Genomic DNA, 24,195 nt, shown 5'->3' with positions numbered 1-24,195 from the left:
AGATTTGATAATTGAGCAATCTATGGCAACTCTGGAGAGAAAAATTCCAAGCTCATGAAATTTATGAATTGATATATTGTTTCAAATAAGGAAAGTCCTAAATTTCAATTGTGGGTTTTTTTAACTTTATAAAACACAGATTTTATAAAGTTATGTGTAACTTTATGTACAGATTACATGTATTTGAACTGTGAAACTAATAAAAAATCAAAAATATATATTTAAAAAAAACAAACAAACAACCAAACCAAAAAAAACATTCTAATGGATCGTTTACTTTAAGGTAGTTTATAGAGTTAGCCACAGTCAGGAAATCAAGTTTAATTCCTATTTCTAGCAATTCCTACTCTTTCCTATACCAATGAAGTCCCACATCTAGTCTTTAAAAATAAATGACTTTGTGGTCCAAGGTGTCATGCATTACTAAGATTTGTTTTGTTATCTGTCCTGAGGGCTAGGGTAAACTATATTTGTCTACAAGTAAAAGAAACCTTTATTCTCTGTGTGTAATTATTTCTTGTTTTCCCTGATTGCTTGCTGCATGATTTGGTATCTGTCATTTTGAAACTGGGCTATGATTTTAGATATGATGGTTATAGTATAATCATGGATCTGCAGTAGTCAGACTGGGATCTTTCAGAAAACTACAAACAGGATACTATTTTCCCCCTGGTGTGTAAATTTCATGCTTTCTTAGCAGTGGAAACTCTGTATCTCCCCCCCCCCTTTTTTTTTTCTTCCTTTTGTGTTTATTTAGCTAGTTTTTTACAGTTAAAGGCCAGGCCACAAAGTTCACTTTCACCCTTCCTCTATAAAGGTCTTCTTTATGTGAGCCTCCTAAGTCATAAGTTGATGACAGCTCAGCAGTGAAAGGTCAGTCTTTGCCTCACCCACAGTTCTGTTAGACTCTCTTTCAGGGAAAGCTGCTTGAGGTGTGATCCCTTTGCCAAGATGCAATAAATTCAGAATCCTTACTGTCTGTTCCAGTGGTTATAATTCACAAAACCAACCTGAGAGAAATGCTTTAGACCTTCTTCTCTAGGAAGAGCTTTAAATGAACCACTGCTGCCACTCTGCTCTGGGAATTCAGTTTAGAAATTTTAAGTATAAATTACCCTATGGATTAGTTTGAAAGTCTTTATCTTTTTGAAGAGCTAAGAACCAGTCTAACAAGGTAAACAAATCAGTCAGAAATGCATCCCAAGGAGGTGAATGAATCAGTGAATAGGAAGCACAAACTACTTAAAATTACTAAGTACTTTTTCAAATGCTTTCTATTAAAGGGTTAATTGATAGTGAAAGTAAGTAAGGAAAAAAGGAAGATTTGGGAGCCGTAATACTTAATAGTAAATATTAAAATTCCCAAATGTTCTATGGAAATTAGGTAGCATGGTAAATAAGATTATATTCTTAGAGTCAAAGAGTTTTAAGTCTGCCTTAGACATATATGAAACATGTAATGTTAAGTAATTTAATCAACTGCTCTATACCAAAGTTTCCTCATATGCAAAAAAAAAAAAAAAAAAAAAAAAAAAAGTTGGACATTTTCTGAATCAACCTTCTCCTTTGATTTAGATTATAACAAAAAAACATATTAACCCATTCTATATGATGCTTGCTCACTTAAGAAATGCTTATTAGCTGACAACCTAAAGTAGAATATCTATATAAAAAAGACAGGCCATTGTTTCTGGGAGAAGTTTATGGTTTGCTTGTTTTGTAAAACAAGGGTTCTTCCTTTTGTTTAATTCCAGTCCCAACAATTTGTACTTCCCATTCAAGATGGATGAACATTATTATGTTCATCTAACTGAAAGTTATTATCTGGGCAATATACAATCTTCATCCACTTGCTATTTCCTTCATGGATAGTTAGGACAAACTCTATTACATTTTATATTTTAACTGTTTTTCTCACCACCCCTGAACACTGCCCCCCTTTTAAGCAAATAACAACAAAATGCAAAGGGAAAAACTCTTATAAATGGCATCATCTAGCAAAATGAATTGGCCATGATGAAGAATGTGTGTCTCATTTTGCTTTTTAAATTCAGCACCTTCCTGGCTCTGTGAATGGAATGTGAATGAAAAGGAAGTGAATGATTAGTTTCAGTTTTCGTCTTTTGTATATGGCTTTTCATTGCATTGATCAGAGTTCTAATGCCTTTCAAAGTTGTCTCTCTAATGTTATCTTTTTATAAATCCTCCTAGTTCTGCTCATATATTTCATAGAAGTCTTCCCAGTTTTGTGTGGAACTTTTTATTTTGTATATTATAGACTAGGCTTTAAAAAAATAGCTATGGAACAAGACTTCTAGGAGCCAAGGCAATGGAGGGAGTTAGCAGTAAATCACATAACTCTCCTATGTTCCCTTCTTAACAGCCAGATACATCCTGGAATAGCGGGATCAGCAAAATGAAGGGGTACATCAATCTTTTAGCCCTCCCAAACCTAGAAGATAATCAAGAAAAGTTTGTGTTATTCTGGTAAAAAGGGGAAGACCAAGACAGGAAGCATCTAAGCAAGCTAGCAGCAAGTCTTCCTCAGCAAAGGAGTGGGAAATCCTGGACCTCAGTATGGTGAAGAAGGTAAACATCCACACCAGGACCTCTTCCCCCATTCCTCAGAACTAGCAGATTCCAGCTCTCAGATTACACAAGCACAAATTCTCCAGAATGCCTCAGCACATGCCAGACATCAGCAGTAGGACCTCAGCTCAGCACCAGGTGAGCTGCCAGACCCATGTAGCCTTTAGCAGTACCAGACACATCCCATTCCATCCTTACAGTGAAGTACCAGAAACAAGAATACACTGTGGGCCTCAAGAGCAATCAATCAGTGCAACACCAGGTAAACAGACAGGATTAATAGTCACTGGTAAGCCTGTGAGACAGTGCTGTTTCCATTCTGAGAACAGAGGTCAAATTTAAAGTAAAGGAAACAAGGCAAAAAAAAAAAAAAAAAAAAAAAAGAGATAATAAAAGCAACAATAAAGAATCTGACCATAGAAAACTGTTATGGGGGTAGGGAAGGACTAAGAAACAAACTTAAAAGAATGTAACAATGTCAAAACAACTATGGGCAAAACCTCAAAGAAAAATGGGAAATTCTTTCAAGTCCAGAAGGAACTCATGGAAGAAATTAAAGAGGAGTTTTAAAAAATCATAGAAGAAAATTGTGGAAAGAAATGAAAGTAATGCAAAAGAATTTATGAAAAAATAAAAAAAGAAGATAACTCCTTAAAAAAGTACAATTGGCCAAATGGAAAAGGAAATACATTTGTACTAACTGGGGAAACTCAACTCCTTAAAAGTAAAAAGTGGATAAGTGGGAGCTAATGACTATGAGACATCAAGAATCAATTAAATATTACCAAAAGAAAAAAAGTGTAATATACTCATTGAGAAAACAACTGACCTGGAAAATAGATCCAGGAGAGACAATGATAGAATTAGTGGACTACCTGAAACTATAATCAAAAGGAAGACCTGGACACCATCTTTCAAGATATTATCAATAAAACATGTCCTAAAAAAAAAAAAAAAAAAAAAGGAGAAAAGAAAAGAAAACATGTCTTGATATTCTCTAACCAGATTGCAAAATACTGAGAGAAGCCACTAATCACCTCAGGAAAGAGATCCCAAAATAAAAGTCTAAGAAATTTTATAGGCAAATTATAGAATGACTAGGAGAAGGAAAACACACACACACACACACACACACACACACACACACACACACAACTGAAGGCAGGCGGAAACAATTCAAATATTAGGAAGCCACAATCAGAATTACTCAGGACTTAGCAGCTGCAATATTAAAAATAAGCAGAAATTATAGCACATGATATTCTAGAAGGCAAAGGATTTAGGATTACAACCAAGAATCACCTACCTCGCGAAATTAAGCATAACGATCCTAAGGGGACATGATCATCTAATGAAATAGAAGGATTTCAAACTTTCCTAAGATAAAGGCCAGAATTAAATAAAAACATTTGATCTCTAACATCAAGACCCAAGAGAAGCCTAAAAAAGTAAAGAGGGGAAAAAACAAAAAAACCAAAAACATAAGGGATTCAATGGGGCTGAATGATTTATATCCCTACATGGGGAAAGATACTTGTAATTCTTAAAAATTATACTTCTAAAAATACAGCTAGAAGTAATATAATTAGAGGGCATAGAAGGAATGACATGAAAATAATTAAGGGATGAGAAAGAGTAGCGCACTGGATATAGAAGGAAGAGAGAAGTAGAATGGGATAAATTAATTCACAGGAAATAGCATAAAAAACCTATTATAATGCAGGAAAAGATAGGAGAGGAATTAATGGTCATTACTAGAACCTTACAGTCATCAGTATTGACTCAAAGTATACATAATAGGCTGAATATGAGAATCTATCTTACTGGAAAGGAAAATATAAGCTGATTAAGGGAAGGGGGTGGTACACAGGAAGTGACTTGTGACAGAAGAAAGGGCAGACCTGAGGAGTGGGAGGCAGAAGCAAAATACTGTCAAGAAGAGAAAGGGGGAAAGGAGAGAGAGGATAAACAGGAGGAAAAATAGGAGAGAGGGAAATACACAGTAATCATAACTGTAAATGTGAAAGGGATGAAATCTCCTATTAAAAAGAAATCAATAGCAGAGTAAATAAAAAACCAGAATCCTACAGTGTAGTTTACAGGAAACACACATGAAGCAGAGAAACATACAGAAAGTGAAGTTAAAAGACTTGATCTGTTTTGCTACAGTTTAAATTAAAAAAAAAAAGAAAAAAGAAAAATAGGAGTAGCAATCCTGATTTCTGACAAAGCAATAGCAAACATAGGCCTAATTAACATAGATAAGGAAGGAAATGACATTTTCCTTAAAGGTATGATAGAAAATGAAGTAATATTAATACTAAGCACATATACAACAAGTGGTATAGTATCCACATTCTTAAAGGAGAAGTTAAGTGAATTACAGATTCAAGACCAAATAAAAGCTAGAGAACATTATAAAATATAAAACAGATAATTTTGATTATATAAATTAAAAAGGTTTTGTACAGAATCAATGCAACCAAGATTAGAAGAAAAGTAAGTCTATGAAACAATCTATGTAGTCAGTATCTCTAATAAAGGCCTCATTTTTCAAATATACAGACAAGTATCAAATTTGTGAGAATATAAGACATTCCCCAATTGATAAATGATCAAATGATATAAATAGGTGGTTTTGAGATAAAGAAATCAAAGCTTTCTATGGACATACGAAGAAGTACTCTTAGTCACTTTTGATTGCAGAAGTGGGGAACTTTTTTTCTGCAAAGGGCTATTTAGATATTTATATCATCTGCAGGCCAAACAAAATGATCAATTTATAGAACTCAAGGAGTGCAAGGTTTTAATTCTTCATTGTCTGTGGTTGCCTTAGCAAATGATTTTCTGGGTCTTATACAGCCCATAAACTGGAATACTTCTTACATCTGGATTACAGAAATGCAAATAAAAATAACTGTAAGGTACAGCCTTATACCTATCAGGTTGACTAATATTACAAAAAAAGGAAAATGATAAATGTTGGAGAGGATGTGGCAAAATTGGGACAGTAATGCATTGTTGGTCAAGTTATGAACTGATCCAACCATTCTGGAAAGCAATTTGGAACCATAATCAAAGGGCAACCAAATTAAGCATACCCTTTCATCCAGCAATACCACTATTAGATCTGTGTTCTAAAGAGATCATTAAAAAATGTAAAAATTTACATGTGTAAAAAAATATTAATAGCAGCCCTTTTTATGATAGCAAAATATTACATAATCAAGGGATGTTCATCTATCTAGGAATGACTAAACAGACTGTGATAAAGGAGTGTAATGGAATCCTATTGCTAGCATGCAATAAAAAATGATTTCAGAAAAACCTGGAAAGCTTGTACAAACTGATGTAAAGTGATGAATAGAACCAGGAAAACACTATACACAGTGTCAGCAACATTGTGTGATGCTCAGTTATAAATGACTCAGTTTTTCTCAGCAAGATAATGATCCAAGACAAGCACAAAGGACTCATGAAGGAAAATGCTACCCACATCCTGATAATGAACTGATGGACTCGAGTATAGATCAAAGTATCTGCTCCAAAAATGATTTTCCATGAATTCATTCATTGGGCCAGAAATTTTAGATTATGTTATTATGATGAGTTTGATTTTATTCTGGATAATAGGATCAAATATGGCCTTAGAGGATATGTTAGCAATGATAGATAACCAGTCTCAAATTAAGGAAAATGGGTTTAAGTCCTTCCTCTGACTTATATTGGATGTGTGATTATGGATTGATCATCTAATCTTGATCACCTAATCTTTCTTTTGCCCTCAGGGAATTTTCTAAGCCAGGAGGAACAAATATATTTATCTTCATTGATAAAAGAAGTTGCTCCCTAACAACTCTCTTTATTGGTAAAATCAAAGATCTGATTCATATCCAAATTAAATTGTTACACACTATCAATAAACCATTTTATTAGATAGTCCGTTGCATCAGAATTCATTTTTTCTCTTCAAGTTCTCCAAATACTTGATAATAATCAATTAATAGAGTATTTAAATACAGCAACTATGTGCCAGACACCTTATTAAGCACTGACATAAAAAAGATAAAAGAGAAATAGTCTCTCCCCTCAAAAAGTTACAAGTGGTAACATGTACATAGAGGAAGAAGGACTAGACCTCTGAATTCATTTCTATGGGAACTCATGTAATAAGAAAGCTTCCTTTCTTATGCAGGTTAGCTCTTTTTCTTCAAGTTTTGAACTTGGAAAGTTGCATAGAAGAATGAAAGGCTAAGAATTTAGGTCTGAGAATTTGTATTTTATTCCATGAATAATAAAGGAAGCTCCTGAAGTTCACTGTGTGGGAGAGTGACATGATTAAATCTGCACTTTAGAATGATAACTTTGGAATAGGGAGAAAATACAGAGAGATTAATTAGGAGAAACTAATTAGAAGGCTACTGAAATAATAATGATGAAGATTCTCTCTACATGTATTCTGTATCCATGAATGTGGCCAATGCTTAACCCTGAGGTTTTATGAGGTATGTGATACATCAATTCCCCACAATTAATAAGAATAATTAGAGTCCAGGTTTCTTAATTATGTGTATGTGGGTATGTGTTTTGCTTTGTTTTGTCTTTTTATTGCTTTGTGTTGGCTTAGTATATTTACTTTGGAAATGGATTATATTAAGTCACACTTAGAAATGAGAAAAATCTTCTTTTTCATAGAATTTCTAAATCTTATTCCAATAAGTTATATGAATTTAGGAAAACAAAAGCATTATCAAACCAGAATTAAAAATCTTCTTTTACTTGAATGATAGAAACCAAGGATAGGAAAAAAAAAAACCCTAAAAAAACAATGAATCTTTCCATCTTTAGGATGTTTGAGAGTATTTCTTTTTAGTCAGATGAAATTGAGAAGAGAATTTTGCAACTTCCCCTAACAGGTCTCATGATCCAGAAATTCCAAGGGTCATCCTAATTTACTTAATTTAATTCTATTATCTCATTATGCTCTTTCCCATTAATCTAAGTAATTCTTCTACTATTTCCAGCCAGTGCTCAAAGTGGTCAAATTTCAATTAAGACTGTTTGCTGTTTTAAAATCATCATTTAGCCATATTATACCTTAATTGTTTGTGCTGCTCTTCCATGAAATGCTTCCAAACTACTTACTTTCTGATTTTCCTTCACTAGGGAAGGAGGCAGTATAAAGCATGGAATTAAAGAGGATTATTTGATAAAGAATAGTTACCATCTGCTCTTTAGGTGTCTTAATAATCATAATAAAGTTATTTTATCCTAGTAACCAAAACATCTTACTCTCATCATCCCAAGCCACCTCCCCTCTGTTCCTGATTAGCAGGATTTATACTAAATGTTACATGCTAAGAGTCTTCTCTTCTAAGACAAGGAAAATTCTATTATATTAATTTTCAGTTGCTTTTAACTCAGTTTAAGATTTTCTTGTCTAGATTTTTCCTGTTTAGTGTTCGAGATTATTTTAGTTAAATGATTAACATACATCTCCCCCCAAAGCCCACCTCTGTCAACTTCATTTTTGTTATGTTTTATTTTCCAGTCATCCACGAATTTGCCCTATTATAAGAATTATAGAACATGAAAGGGAGGGAAAGTCATAGTTGCTTCCAAGATTGATCAAAAACTAAAACCTATTTAAGAGGATCTTCCTTGCTCATTAGAGCGATCAATAGTCAAAGGACATAATCAGACAATTTTTGGAGGAAAAACAAAATTATTAATGATCACACAAAAGGGTGTTCAAATTCTCTAATAGAGAAAGATAAATTAAAAATAAAACCGGAAGATATCACCTTTATATGAATATAATAAAAATAATGGAAAAATGTAGAATTTTAGATTACTAACTCTATAGGAAAACAATTGACTTGTGGAAAGACTAGAGAATGTTCAGGCAACATACAATAAATTGCTAAACTAACAATATCTTTTTGATTTAGCCATCCCTTTTATGAGTCATTATACCAAAGATACCAGAAAAAAAAAAAAAAAAAAAGGAGTTATGTGTATATGGAGTAAAGGCCCTATCTACTTAAGAGAAAATCAAAGTGCTTCTTAATGGGGAGGAAGAACAACAACAGTGTGAAATGGAGAGATATATTCAATGATTGAATAATGTCTGGATAAATTCTGGCATATTGACATGCTACTGATCTGCTGTTAAAATGATTCCTACAAGTAAATATACGAAGCTTTGATACAAAGGGAAATCTGCAGACCAAGTACTTCAGTTTTAACTCTTATTGTGAATATTATATTTGAATATAGTTAGGTTCTGATCAATGCAAATAATGAATCCCCTAAAGTGGTTACATTATTTGAATTTGAACCATATATGTCTATTAGACTGGAACCAATCACCATATTTTACATAAGTGTAACTTTGAATAATATGAATTTGAATATATACAGCCCCTTCATGGAATTCATTATTTACATTAATTAGGACCTGATTTAACTATTTTAATAATGCAGCATATATGTGGAAAAAAATAAATATAGATATAACAATAGCTAGATTATATACATCCTTTATTTTTTCAAAGTGATTCACAGCAGGGTAAATAGGTGGCACAATGGATAAAACAACAACCCTGGAGTCAGAAGATGTGAATTCAAATGCAGCCTCAGACACTAGATAGTTACCATGTGATATTGGGCAAGTTACTTAACCCAGATTGTCTCCTCCCCCCACCCAAAAATTCACATATGTCACTTGCTCTATAAACAGCTCTATAAGATAAGTGCTATTAGGCTAAGAGAGGTTAATTAATTTTCCAAGGGTCATACATCCAGTTGGTATTTGAATTCAGGGCTTTTTGATGCTAAGTCCTATGCTAAAGATAAGAGAGTTTAACATACAGGTTTCTTGGGAGTAAGAACTTTGGTATATGAGTAGGTTTCCAACAGAGAAAAAAATCTGAAGAACCAGGAACAAAGAGCCATTGTCTTTCACTGAATCACATATTCTCTACTGTTTCAAATTTTAATTCATTATCCTGGTGTTTAAGACTGTGTACAGCCAGACTTTAATTTATCTTATCTGTCATCTCCTGTTACAAGCATAACCACTGTCTACTATAATCAAAAGTGTCCCCAGAACAATATCTTAATTTTGTTTCCTGACTCAGGGCTTTTACTGATGGCCATTCTAACATATAAAGATTTCCTCTTTGATCCTGGTCCTCCTTTGATATTTCATAATGGTCTGGAGGTAGCTCTTGAGTTTCATTGGCTATGACGGAAGATACATGTCTCTTCCAATTTCTACTAATCTAGGAAAAAAAAAAATTCAACAATGGCAACTGGGACATTATTGTTTGTTCCTTGAGGAAAAATGGAGATAAATGTGGTGGAATCTTGGCCATTGGGTATTGGCTTAATAATATATAATAATAATAACAATTGGCATTACTGTAGGGCTTTCAGGATTCAAAGTTTTTTAAATAAATTATCATATTTTAGTGTAACAAAAGTTCTGTAGAAGAGTGCCATAAGCATTAATATGTCTATGCATTTTAAATAAAGAAACCAGGGCTAAAATTCATTGATGAGTCATTGATTTTCAGAGGTCAGACTTGCCCTCATGTCTTACTGCTTCTAGCACCACACTCAATAGGGTCAACTAAGAGGAGTAGAGGATTATATCGCCTCCTCCTCCTCTTCCTCCTCATCATCATAATCCAGGGTATTAATTTGCTTTTATAGCAAGCCATAGAGAAGGAAAAATACAGAGAGTAAATTTGAGGTAATAAAGTGATGTTTAGAAGACATGAATGTTAATTTAATGATTTGTACTTTTAATATGAGTTCTTATTCATAAGATGAATATGTTTGATTTACTATTGGAAGATAAAATTAAAGGTGGTTTTAAAATTTTTCTTTTCCTTTGGGATCAGAAAGAAACTCACTTCTTTATTTCACTTTCTAGTAAGAGCCACTCTGAGCCTCTTTCATTATACTGCTACTTCTTTCTGGTATCAAAAACTAGAAATAAGTTATATGAATATATGATATATAGAAGAAGAAGAAGAAAATCATGACAAAGACAACAACCCTCAGAGCAAGATAACATTTAAATAATAGAAATATATGTATTACCTATAACAATACATTTTTATATAAACATATATATTTTACATATATATATATAATATCATTGTTCATTTTATTGCTATTTCTTTCAGACTTTTGGTTTCACTAATACCAAAATTGTATCTAATATCATATTTGACATTAAAAGGTATAATACATATAAATAACATGAATGTATACTGTATATAATATGGCATAATCTAATATTATATATTACATGTTCTTACTACGTTCTTATTTATTTTTATTAATTTCTGGTTTTAATAATAATAATATATGTGTATATATTTACATATATAAACAATGGTATATCATACCATATATCACACATATATTGCATGTTATATTAAATATATATATATATATATATATATATATATATATATATATATATATATATATATATATATATATATATATATACTTTTCAAGACAAGCATAGGCACAAAAACCACCATATGAATATATTCAGCTTATTTTACTCATACCTATTGCTGAGGATAAAGTATAAATTAAATTTATTAATTATTAATTAAATTAATTAAACTTACCACTTCACAGGATAATTCAAGCTGTCACCCATGTTGGTATATTGAGTGACTTGAGTAAAAAACTACACTGTTCTAAAAATATATTGGAAAATAAGGTTCAGGAAATAAAAAAGGAAAAAGACTCTTCAAAAGTTGCATTCTTGCATATTATTAATAAATTCTTCAAGAAGATATTTTGAAGACCCATGTGTGGAATATCAACCACATTTACAAAATTAAATTGATTATTTGTCAACCTAGAGGAAATGACTAGATCTTGGCATAGGAATAATTTTGAGTCAGTCATCTATGTATAAACCAAAGGTAAAAATTATTAGTTAAAAGGCTAAAGATAAGAAGAAAACACTACCTACAACTACAACTATAACTATCCTATTTAAAAAGGTACTAATGCCAGAAGAAAAAAAAAAAGGGAAACAGTGAGCATTGTTGTCGTCTTTTCTTCTTTCTTCTTCTTCAGAACCAGGAACACTACCACAGATAATGTGTTCATCTGCCTGAGTAATTCCCCACCAGGAATTCTTTAAAGCAATGAAATTACCAGTCTACCCCCTAAAAGTGCTCCGTCTCTCACTTCCTACTTTCTTTCTTTCACTATCTCCAAACTTCTTCTACACAGGTTTCTATTCATCCCAATCCTGTAATATGTAGGGTATCTGGTTGGAAATTGTTTACCTGTTAGCTTAAAATGTGGAATTGAAACAAACAAAAAATGAAAAACTGGAGATATAGACTTGAAAATCTTTTGTATATGGATACTCATTAAATCCCACAAAGGGAATGTGCATTCCAATGGATAATGAGAGAGTAAAGCAGACAGTTAGAAGTCAATAATAAGTGGGAGGAAACAAAAGGAACTAGCAATGGAGTGATCAAAAATGTAATTGAAACTTGATAGTTCACTGTCACAAAAGTCAAAGAAGAGAATAAAAACTAAGACCATGGTTATTAATGGTGCTGGATCCTAGAAAAGATATAGGGAATGCCAACTGAGAAAAAAGCTGTGATGATGAAAGAGGAAGATAGCAGCAATAGGATTTAACCATCTGGTCATTAATATCTCTCTAAAGTGCAGTTTCACTTGAGTGGTTGGAGGTAAAAGCAAGATTGCAGGAAGTTATGGAAAGAGTAGATGATAAGGAAGTATTTTGTAACAAATTAGTCAATTAGACATTTATTGAGAGACTTAAGTGAAAGAGACTAAGGACTTGTATGGGATGCAAAGACTCATAAAATAGAATCCTTTACTAAGAATCTTAGCTCATCTTTCCTTTGGTGAGCTAACCTCATGTAAAGTATGTAATAAGTGTTTAATGAGTGGTGTGAAAAAGGTTTTCTAAAGGATTTAAGAGGAAGGAGAGGTAACCAAACTGTTAATAGCTGCTTATTAGAAAATGGGTAGAATTTATATAGACAAAAGAAACAGGATTGGCATTCCAAGCAAAACTAAATGCACAGTAAAGGGGATGGATTGAAAAAGCTTGGGGAACAATTGTTTGGAGAAGCTAAATTTCAATTTTCTTGCTTTTAATCATAAACCATCTTGATGGGAAGGCATAGAACTCTACTTTCAATGAAAAGTGAGGAATTTGAATTTGATGACCACACTTATTATTTAATAACAGACCTAGATGCTTGCCTTGCAACATTGTATGCCTTTTTAAAATATTTTATTTTTTTATAAAGAATTTTGTCAAAAATATATTACTTTATATTTTGAGGATGTTAAATACTATATGAAATTCTTTATGTTCCTTGAAGTGACATGATCATCATTATTGCTAGCAGTTATTTATACATACAGTGCTTAAAAGTTGCCAAAGTGTTTATTTTTATTTTTTTTAAAAGTCTAGACTTAAAAATCTTATTAAAAAATCTATTAGGTAACTGCTATTATCATTCCTTGTATTATTATCCATGTTTTATACATGAGCATCACAAGATAGGGTAGATTAGTGATTTGAATAGAATAATACAATTGGTAAGAATCTTGGGTAGGATTCAAATCAAGGCTTTCTTTATCTTATGCCCATCCATGGTTTTGTCTACCAAGTCACCTAGCTATACTATATAAAGAGTCAGAGGGATGTAGGATTAGAAGAATTAGATTTAGGTGAGTCCTGAGTTTAAAAATGGTCCATAATACTAACTAGTTGTGATACTGGGATAAAAATATCTACAATGTATATATCTCACAGATTTGTTATCAGATTTAAATAAGATAAGATAAGCAAAGTGCTTTGCAAACATAATAATCCCATGTAACATTTTAAAAATACCAGATAACTTAATGAGTATAGTGATTGTATTTAGTTCTAGACCTGAAATTTCATATGCATGGAGAACTGCTCCTATGAATTCTCTTTTAACAACCAACCTATAACTTACAAGCTTAGACAATTCCTTGGGGTTAAAGAGAAGTGAAATTATTTTTGTCCATGATTACATAATATGTATCAGAGGCAGGACTTAAATCTAAGTCTACCTGCCTTAGGCAGCCGCTTCATCTCCTATGTATATCTTCTCCCCTAACTATATGCTGAAATTATTGTTGTTCAGTTGTCTGAGTCATGCCTAACTCTTCATGACCTCATTTGTGGTTTTCTTAGCAAAGATATTAGAATTATTTGCCATTCCCTTCTTCAGCTCATTTTACAAATAAGGAAATTGGGACAAATAGAGTTGTGACTTTCCCATGGTCACACAGTTAGTAAATGTTTGAGGCAGATTTTAAACTGGCATTTTTAAGCTGGCATTTTCTATGCTGCATCCAAGTTGCCCTATTCAGTGGATTAAGAATCCTCATAACATAAACTAAAATATGGAGAAATATCAACCTCTTTCCTAAAAATTCTCAAAATTCTTTGTGCCTTAATTCACTGTGGAAAGTAATAATCTAATGTTTACAGAAAAGTTTTTATGGACATTCAAGTAATATAGGTAGAAAATGTTATTCAATTGCACAAGACCAAGTTTGAGGATGAGAGACTACAGTTTTGAGAATACATTATTCTTGTTCTAGTTCAAGCTGTATTTCAATTGTCATACTTCCATTGGTTTTTGCTATGGAACATAAACCAATGCAAGTAACTAATGTCACAAAACAGTCTTGGAAAACCATTCCACAAATCTATACCTGTCTGCTGCCTAAGGAATTATACTCTCCATGTTCAAGAACTCACATACAATTTTTGATAGCAATACATTTTTGACAATCTCTTTGGAGTTGGAAAAATGGCAAGTGATTGATCACACTGCCACTAGAACTTTGCCAAATGGAAATTTGGATTTTCATGAATCATTTACCATTTTGATTTTTATGGCATTGTGTCCCTTTCATGACACTTTATTTTTATTGATAGGACAAACCTATGAATTGTATTATACAGAGTTTTATGTGGAAGCTATTATTCATTTATGATTGTCTATTTTATGATAATGGTTTTAAAAATTCTTATGAGACAAATATTTAGATCTAATAACCTTTGATTGATGTAGTGTGACAGATTAGAGAGCTTGTTTAAGAAGATCTAGCTTCTAGTCCAATTTCTGACAAAGATAGTGGATGTGACCCTGGGTAAGTCATTTAATCTCCTTATATCCCCAAGCAAGTTTATAAGATGATAAATTGAGAAGTGCTTGCTGAACTTCACTAGGAGAAATTGCTCATAAAGTACTCTCTACACTTATGAAATCAAAGATCTGGTCCAGTCCCTCTACCCAACAATAGTCTTTGGAGTTTGTTTGTTTTTCACTATTATCTTAAAAAGTATGATTAATCTAACCCAAATCCCTCTACACTTTGAATGTCTCATAGGTAATGCCTCTTATTTTGAAGAAGTTTAGAAAAGAATTTGTTCCCCTGCAGAAATATTTTTAGGGAAATCAGTTATTGAACCAGGTTTGGACATGATGCTACTATCTCTTTGACACAAAGCATAAAGCCCTGGACTTTGAGTTAAAAAGTCTTGCATTCAAATCCTTTCTCAAAATCTGAGTAGATGTTTGAGCCTGGCAAGCTACTTTTCCTCTGAGTCATCTGTAAAATGAGTATTGAGGTTAAATGACTTTTAAATTTCCTTCCAGGTCTAAATATTTGATTTTACTGCCTACTTTTTAAAATACCACCATATTGACTTTCTAAAAAACTTGAATACTAAAGTGACCAAGAAGCATTTTTAAGCACCTACCATATTCTAGAAATTGTATTTGGCACTGAAACTACAAAGACAGAGAAAGAAACTAACTTTGTTTTCAAGAAGCCAACATGTACAAATAGACATATAAGAACAGGGCTTAGGATTTTCTTGATGTGCTCGATGATTAAACTTCCTCTTCTAAAACAACAAAAAAAAGCAAGTTGTCATCTTTTCTGTATCTTATAGTTTTAAAATATTGGCTAAAGAAATGCAGGTTAAATGACTTGTATATAGGTGGTATAGTCAGTGTGAATAGAGATCTTGAATCCACATCTTCCTGGAGCCAAAAGAAATTGTATATCTAGCATGCCTCTCATATATTTGTGTGTATATATGTCTATATGTCTAAATTTTGTTGTATGTTGTGTGCATTAAGTTTATATTGTGTGTCTATATTGTGTGCTATACATTGTGTCTGTACTGTGTCTATATTATTTATTGTATGTTGAGTCTATATCATCTATACATGTTGAATAGATCTATAACACACACATATGTAGGAATCCACATACTTAGATAATATAAAATAAATAATTATTTTCCAAGGTAGTTAGGGGGAGAGAGAACTAGGAGTAGGGCAAAGAAAATCAGGAAAAATGATATATCAAAGTAACAGAATTCAAATCAACTTTAATTGAACTCACTGATTATCCATCAATATATAAATCTCTTGCATGTGTTTTGGAAAAATCTTAATGTCTGCTATTATTATGATAATTTCAAACTCTGAGTCCATCAAAGAAAGAAAAAAAATTCTTCCTTAATACCCACCTTTTCCTTTTACAGAAATAGTTTCTCATACTGCTATTGTAATGGCTTCTTCCTAAAAGTGTCCCAAATTTCTCTTTATTCCTGTCACTGTCCCCAACTGTGTCCATTTCCCAATCCTCATTATCATTTTGTTCTGGCTAATAATAAAAAAAAAATTAGGAATAGAAGATTAACAAAAATCCATGTTCCTCATAAACACATTTATACTGTATGAAGCATTTATTCTTTTTTTTAATGATATTTTTGAGATTTTGTTTTGCACCATATTTTATACAAAGAAAATTCAGACTGGGATATTAATAGGAATTAATCTTGGCAAAAACTGATCAAATCCTTCATTTATCTCTCCTGAGAAAAAGGGAAGTGTCATGAAGATAACTAACTATGATTAATGAAAGACTTAAACATCTGTTCACTTCCATTTGAAAAAGTAACTTTACAAGAAATGAGAGTTTTGTCCAAAGGTTTAGATAAAAGAAAAGACAAGATTTTTATTTTGTAACATGGTTCTGGATTATTGTGAGGGCTTTTCCTCTTCAGTTACCAATATTTATGGTTATCTTGAAATCCATTACTTTGGTTTATTTGTTAATATAACGGATCTTGAATTATTTACAAAAATCTATACCTTATTATACTGTTTTTCAAGCTAATGGGTTTTTTTCTTTATTAACTTTTCTTTCATATGATCACTTAGGAAAGATTTTAACAAGAGTGTTAGTGTATATTGTTATCTCTCTCCAAAAACACATCACTTCACAAAGCATTAACTCTTTGTGAAGAAAATTAACATATATCAGTTCGATCAGAGAATATGATCATGAGTTTGGGTTGCTGTAGATGTTGGTTACAAATATTTCTGTCTGTCTTGCATGTCATTATATTTGTATCTTTGTCCAGATATAACATATAAACATTGACTTATATTATATAAGGTTGATGGATCTAGCGCATACCATAACTAACTCATGAGCAGATTCTTAAACGTTCAGTGTGAGAATTAATACTTCAGGAATTTGCGAATACTATAAATGAGGGCCTAATTATGTTTGTTAATTTTCTAGACTTAATAAAAATTATGGAAAAATATTAAATATCCACATTCAATTTAAATGTGTTATTTTTACATTTTTCAAAGAGTCAATTGTTAAATATTTTAGCATAGCCCTAGTATATAAACATACTAAATTGCATTAATTTTATATATATATATATATATATATACACACACACAACATACATGCACAGATATAAAAATATGTGTGTGAATAAGTTTGAGGAAGAACAAGAGTGGAAAGTACCACGTGGGAAATGTATGACAGGAAAAGAAAATTGGCCAGTCACATGGTAAGGGATGGCAGGTGGGCAGTCCTGGTGCACCACTGGTATCTTTCAGATGTCAGAAAAAAACTCAAAAAAGGCCTCTGGCATTTTGAGAGAGCCCATATGGCAAACTTGGACAAGAATTACACATGATGGGCAGGCACATATTAACTATAATCTATATTACTAGAAGTAGGAAACACACATATCCTGCTGGAGGGGACAACAAAATTGTTAAGATTACAGACACATTAAGGTATTTGAGAATAAAGTAATTGGTTGATATATTGCATGTATCAAAGCAAATGACTAGAAATATAAAAGAACTTCACCCTTCTTTCATCTGGAAAAGAAGGTAATATACTTTTTACTTTACAAGTTTGTCAACAAAATGTTATATAAATATTGAAGGCCTACATAAGTGATTCATCCAATTCTTCATTAATTATTGTGAAAATCATTTCAATCCAGGCAAATCTTATTTTGAGAACAATCTCTTACTGCAGAGTTTGGACAGTGATTAAATCATTTCAATTCTTTATGTTTAAACACATTATTAAGTTTCCTGTTCAACATGGAAAGGTTTCTGGTGACATAAATAAAGGAACATATAAACTGTAGAAGAGCCAACTAGTTCTATTAAAGGTAACTTGTAAAAGTTGCAGATGACTAGAGAATTTCTGAACTGTTTATAAAATAAGATGTTGCTAAGAAAGGAAAGGAGTGTCCTGAAATTAATTTAATCCAGAAGTTAAATTATTTTATGGAGGCTATTGCTGTACTGAATGAATACTAAGCCCTTGGTATGGAGAAACCCTACCTACTAATAGCTTTTCTTTCTTATTATAATATAATTTTAATATAATTTCTATTCTGTGTGTATATGTGTGTGTGTGTGTGTGTGTGTGTGTGTGTGTGTGTGTGTGTTTATGAAAGAGACAGACAAACTGAAGAGACGGAGAGACAGAAAGTGAGAGATAGAAGACAAAGACAGAGAGAGAAATAGAAACAGATTTGGAGTTTCTTTTTTTTTTTTTTAATTTTGAATTGATTTATTTAGATTTTTTTTTCCACAGTATATATGCATGAGTAATTTTTTTTAATAATATTATCCCTTGTATTCATTTTTCCAAATTATCCCCCCCTAGATTTGGGGTTTCTTAAAACTAAATATTTCAACCCTTAATTATCTAAATTGGGGAGGTGATTTTTATAAGCTCAAAGGATCATAGATGAAGAATTGGGGAGGAACTCATAGGTCACTACTAAAGTAATCCTTTTATGCTATAGATAAGTAAATCTGGGAAGACATGGTGACTTACACTAGGTTCTAAAAGGAATGTATAGAGTTAAGATCTGCTTTTTAAATCCAGAGCTATTTCCTTATATCACTTTAATTCTCACTTACATGTCTTTCCTATTTTCAACATATTCCTGACATTTGGTAATCATTGTTCTAGGTAAATTGGTGTATCCATTATACACTCTGTCTCAGGACAGTGTATTCCCTGGCTTTAATGCCTTTATCTTGATAGTTCCCTGTGTTGGGAATGTTCTTCCTTCTCATTACCCCACCTATTGAAATATATACTTCAATTCAAATCTTAGCACAAGATAATTTTCCTATTTTCCATAGTTGTTAGTGATCTCCCAAATAACTTTTTGTCCTCTTATATGTTTCTATTGCATCCTGTAGAAGTAAGGCCGTTGAGGGTAGATACTACATGGTTTTTGTCTTTGTACACAATACCTATACCTAGCACATAGTCAGGTACATAGCAGATGCTCTTTTTAATTTTTTTTTTTTTTTGGAATCATAGAAACTAGTGTTCAATAAAATTAATTTTTTAAGTTTTATTGATTTTGTGAATATTACAGTTTTTTTGGGTAGGTAAGTGGTCTGCTCCAAGCCTTTTTTCATCAGTTAAGTAACCATCAAGCTCAACAAAATACCATTAGTAAGTGAACATTTTTATTTAAAGGAAAAGTTATATTTTTACTCTTAAGGGCAAATCAGGACAACTTATATGTGGGCCTCCTTTAGTTAGGAAATTATGTTGAAGAATAAAGGCAAAGTTACTGGGGCTATTTAAACATTCAAGTCTTACAGTGGAAGTGAATCCCAAAGAAATGGGAAATAAATGCATGGTGGATTTTAATATATGGATGCTTTTAAATCAGCACTTGAAGCCCTATGGATTGATTGTCCATTTGACTAACTTCTTGCAGAGGTTGTGTGGGAGAATTAAATGAATGCAGCTGGCACTTTGACTAAAGCAAAATGTCCCTTAAAGTCAATGTTAGGATTCTTAAGTGTGATTTTTATTATGCGTTTGGACCAGTCCATTAAACTTAGGTAACAGTTTTTCTGGTCCATGAATTAAGAAAGTAGTATTTCCCTACTACTTTGAAAAATACAATAGCTCAAGTTTTAAAAGGGGTGATAGAATTCAACTCGGAAAATTCTATGATGTTAATGTGAGAAACCATAGTTATATATTCTGGGGGCAAAAAAATTTTAGCTAGGTGGTCATTAAAAGAGAGAAATCTTAGCGTAATTTTAGAGGAGGAGCCTTGATGTCAAACAACTAGGTTGCCTAGCAGTTTGGCATCAAGTGAATTAATTTAACCCACTTATAGTCGGACCCTGAACTTTGCTATATATGGATCAGTTTTTGCCTTCAAGTATTTAAAGATTTTTTTTTTAACTTTCTAATCAGTTGACTCCTTTGTGAATTCACAGAAATTTATAGAATCATAAGAATTAAAGTCATTTTGTCATACTCAAAGGTCTGGAGCTGGATAGTACCTCAGAAGTTGTCTCATTCCATCTTTTTGTCTTACAAATGAAGAAACTGAGACACAGAGAAGTTTAAAAAAAAAAAAAAAGAAAGAAAGATTTGTTCTAAGGTCTCATAGATAACAAGGAGTAGTTTTGATGTACAAATTCAAATCTTATTACTTATTGGTTTATTTTTTATAAACTTTTATAACTTATTGGTTCAGTTTTCTTATCATTGCATTATACTACTAAACTTCTCATTTTATAGCTGAGAACTCAGAGAGCTTTACTTGACTTGTTCAAGGTCACACAATAACTATAATTCCTCTGATTTCCAATACAATATCTTTTTCATGCCTTTATTTCTCCAAGCACGTATGATACTTACTAGAATTATGAGAAACACAATCTACTTAGTGGCTTCTACTAATATCTTTCTTTTTTTCCTGGGACAATTGGGGTTAAATGACTTGCCCAGGGTCATACAGGTAGGAAGTGTTAAGTGTCTGAGTGTCTGAGATTTGAATGTAGGTCCTCCTGACTTCAGGGCTGGTATTCTAATCACCTAGGTATCTCTATTAATATCTTTCTAGTAAAAAACAAAACCAAAACCAAAACCAAAACAACAACAAAAATAAATTTGAAATTTATAGATTACTATGCTATTTTCAAGGTATTTTAATATATTTTCAATTGACAAGCTCAATTCACTTCAACAAGTAGATTTCTAAGTATTTAGTCATAAGGTAATTGAGAGCAGTTATATTTAATTAATCAAAAATCACATATCAGAAATAGCAAAACCAGAATTACAAACCAATTTTCTAACTAAGACAGTAATATAATTTAGAATGAATGGAGCTTTGGCCAAGGAGTGACAAGTTAGAGGAATGCTTTCTCCAAATACCAGTGCTTCACCAAATATGGCAGAGTTTCCATTAGCCACTGGGATAACACAGGAATGAAGATAAGGTCTGCTAGGATGCTGTTCTATATCTGTATGGAAAGTTCTGTCTCCATGTAAATGACTAGAGGTAAACCTCTTAGAATGTTTTCTGATGATGCTGATTGTCATACTTTGTCGTTTGATCGTGCACAGAGAACTTCAGGGTTTTTTTGTGGATCCAATAAAGTCTTAAGAAACTATTCTAGAGACAATATTGTATTAGGTTCTTAGACTAAGCACAAAATTAAATAACTCAAGGAATCTGACCTCTGAGATAATAATATGTCCTCTACTAATGTCCATGGGCATTAGTCCTGAAAACTTCTTTTGACATAGAAACATTGTTCTAAAGTGAAGAGTACTAACAATGGATGATCCATCTGAAATGAAAACAGATGAAGCCAATGTAAATCAATGGAAAATTCTACTTGCTTTATACACGAATGTTGACAACCCATATTTACATAGTCTGTTAAACTTCACAAAATGCTTTCCTTACCAAAACCTCCTAATGTAAGAAATACAATAAAAATTATCTTCATTTTTACAGATAAGGAAAATAAGGCTGAGAGAAGCCCATTAAGTTACCCATAATAACATAATTAGTAGTTTTAGACCTAATGAAGTTCATTCAGAACACAAAGTACATCAATAGTTTAAATTTTTAAGTAAAAATTTAAAGAGACAGTTGCTGAGACTCACTCTCTGTTTTTCAGTATAGACCATGTAGAGAGAAACATATGCTGATAATGAAATATAACAGCACCTTCCAGTTAATGTCAGATCTGTGATGGGATACTGAAAACTCTAGTATATTGGATAAGTACAGGTTGGTAGGGCACTTATGTCTTCATCACTCATGTCATTCAGTATAGTATGAGAGCAATACTCCCTTACTAATAGCTGGCATTTACATAAAACTTTCAGGTTTATGATGATCTTGCACAAATATTGGCTCATTTTATCCTCACCACAATCTTGGTTAGTGGGTATTAATAGGACACTCATTTTATAGATGGGAAAACTGAGGCAGACAGATTAAGTGATTTACCAAGGTTTCATACCTAAGAAGTATCTAAGAATAAATTTGTATTCAAGTATCACCAATTGCAAGTCCAGTGCTCCCTTCACTTTGTCACCTAGCTAGAACCTGAAAAAGGAACTGTGGGTAGGAAAGTTCCTAAAAAGCTAGCCCTCAAGAGTCTAGCTTGTTCAATGAGAAGGAATTGGTTCTAGATCCCTGAAGATTACCAAACACCTTTTGGCTCTGCTTTTTCAGTGTGAACATACTTATTGTACTCTAAACATTGAATACTGAAAATTTAGGGATGCTAGAATTGTCTACTAACATGAGAACATTTGTTTGTGAATGAGGGTTTATGTGATTATAGAATGGATGAGCTGTTATTTCATTATGCTCCCCAATTTTAAAGATAAGAAAACAGGGTAAGAGAGATGAGAATTTTGGCTAAGATAACCCAGGTATGTAGCAAAAGAGCACTAGAAGCCACTTTCTAATTCCTCATTCAATGGTCATTTATTTCCTATACCAAATTATTAGCAAGGTATTTGAGAATGATAGAGAGGAAAAAAAAAGGTATATCAAATCTCCTTCAAAACATGTGTGAATACTATAATACTATACCAATATTTGACCTTTTTATATCACAAGGTCTTCTTAGTAACACAAACAGTTAAAAAAAACAAAAAACAAAAAACTATTGATTAATATTTAATGTAATTTATGTAACCACAAAACTTATATTTCTAATGTACTATTAAAAGTTTTAGAGAAATGGAATTCCAGAATAATCAAAGAGAGTATTCATCTTTTTCTTACATTAGAGTAGAACTTAAATTAAGTCAAAGATTTTTATTTCCTGGAATGATTGGCTCTTTGATTTTTTTATTTACATTATTATATCTATGCAATATATGCAGAAACGAATATATATGTGTATACATACATGCATAAAATCTCAGATTTTTTTGTAGAATTTTCATATATATATATATATATCAATTTCTCTCTCTCTCTCTCTCTCTCTCTCTCTCTCTCTCTCTCTCTCTCTCTCTCACAAACACACACACACACACACACACACACACACACACACACACACACACACATTGACTCTCTTTTTCTTTTTCTCCGATACATGCACAATACAGATGTACACACATATACCATACAACTGAAAATTCTCCAGAAAATAATTTGAGAACCTCCTATGTGAACCCTTTCCATTTCTGCCTCATCATACTAAAGTTACCATGGTCAGCAACCATGATAATCTCTGATGGATATAGTCAGTAGTGAAGTTGGTCTTTCATTTCTCTTGAGAATTTATGACAGAGCTTCTCCAGAGACATGCACAAAATGCATACTGCTGTCTCTTGCTACTCTCCAACTGCTACATATATATATCAATTTAATTGACTGAAAGTTTAATATGAGCCAACACTTTTTAACACATTGCCATAATAAAGCAAACTTAGGTTGCATTAACAGAATTGCAATTTATAGAGGCTGAGAAAGATTACTCCTATAGTCTGCCCTGACAGATTACATTTGTGTTATTTTTTTCCAGTCAAGGCACCATATGTTTAAGAGTGAAATAGATACAATGTTTGTAGGAAAGGGTAACTGTGATGGGAAAGGCTTTAGAAACTACATCACATTAGGAATAGTTGAAGGAACTAAACATGATTAGATTTAAGAATTAACAATGTAAGGGAATCAAAAGTAGCATCTTCAAGCAGTTGATGTGCTTTTGGGTTTGGAGTAGGAGTGGTTAACAGTAGTCTCAGATATATGGTATTTTGTAAACATTATTTAATTGGAGTTTTACTACTCTGATGTCATGAGTAATGGAGTAATGGACTAAATTTAAAGCAATTGAGGCTTAAAAGGATTAAGTGACTTGA

At 32.2% G+C, this 24,195-nt stretch overlaps 1 protein-coding gene and 1 pseudogene across 13 annotated transcripts in view; one reads left to right on the top strand and one right to left on the bottom strand.

The window, feature by feature from the left end:
* Positions 1 to 24,195, bottom strand: part of TENM3 (teneurin transmembrane protein 3) — a 3,351,339-nt gene that overhangs the window by 2,368,158 nt on the left and 958,986 nt on the right. The window lies entirely within an intron of this gene.
* Positions 2,677 to 24,195, top strand: part of LOC141547282 (putative nucleoside diphosphate kinase) — a 140,952-nt pseudogene continuing 119,433 nt past the window's right edge.

The sequence above is a fragment of the Sminthopsis crassicaudata genome, chromosome 6, assembly GCF_048593235.1.
Source record: "Sminthopsis crassicaudata isolate SCR6 chromosome 6, ASM4859323v1, whole genome shotgun sequence".
Lineage (NCBI taxonomy): Eukaryota > Metazoa > Chordata > Mammalia > Dasyuromorphia > Dasyuridae > Sminthopsis > Sminthopsis crassicaudata.
This window is presented reverse-complemented; position numbering and strand designations above follow the sequence as displayed.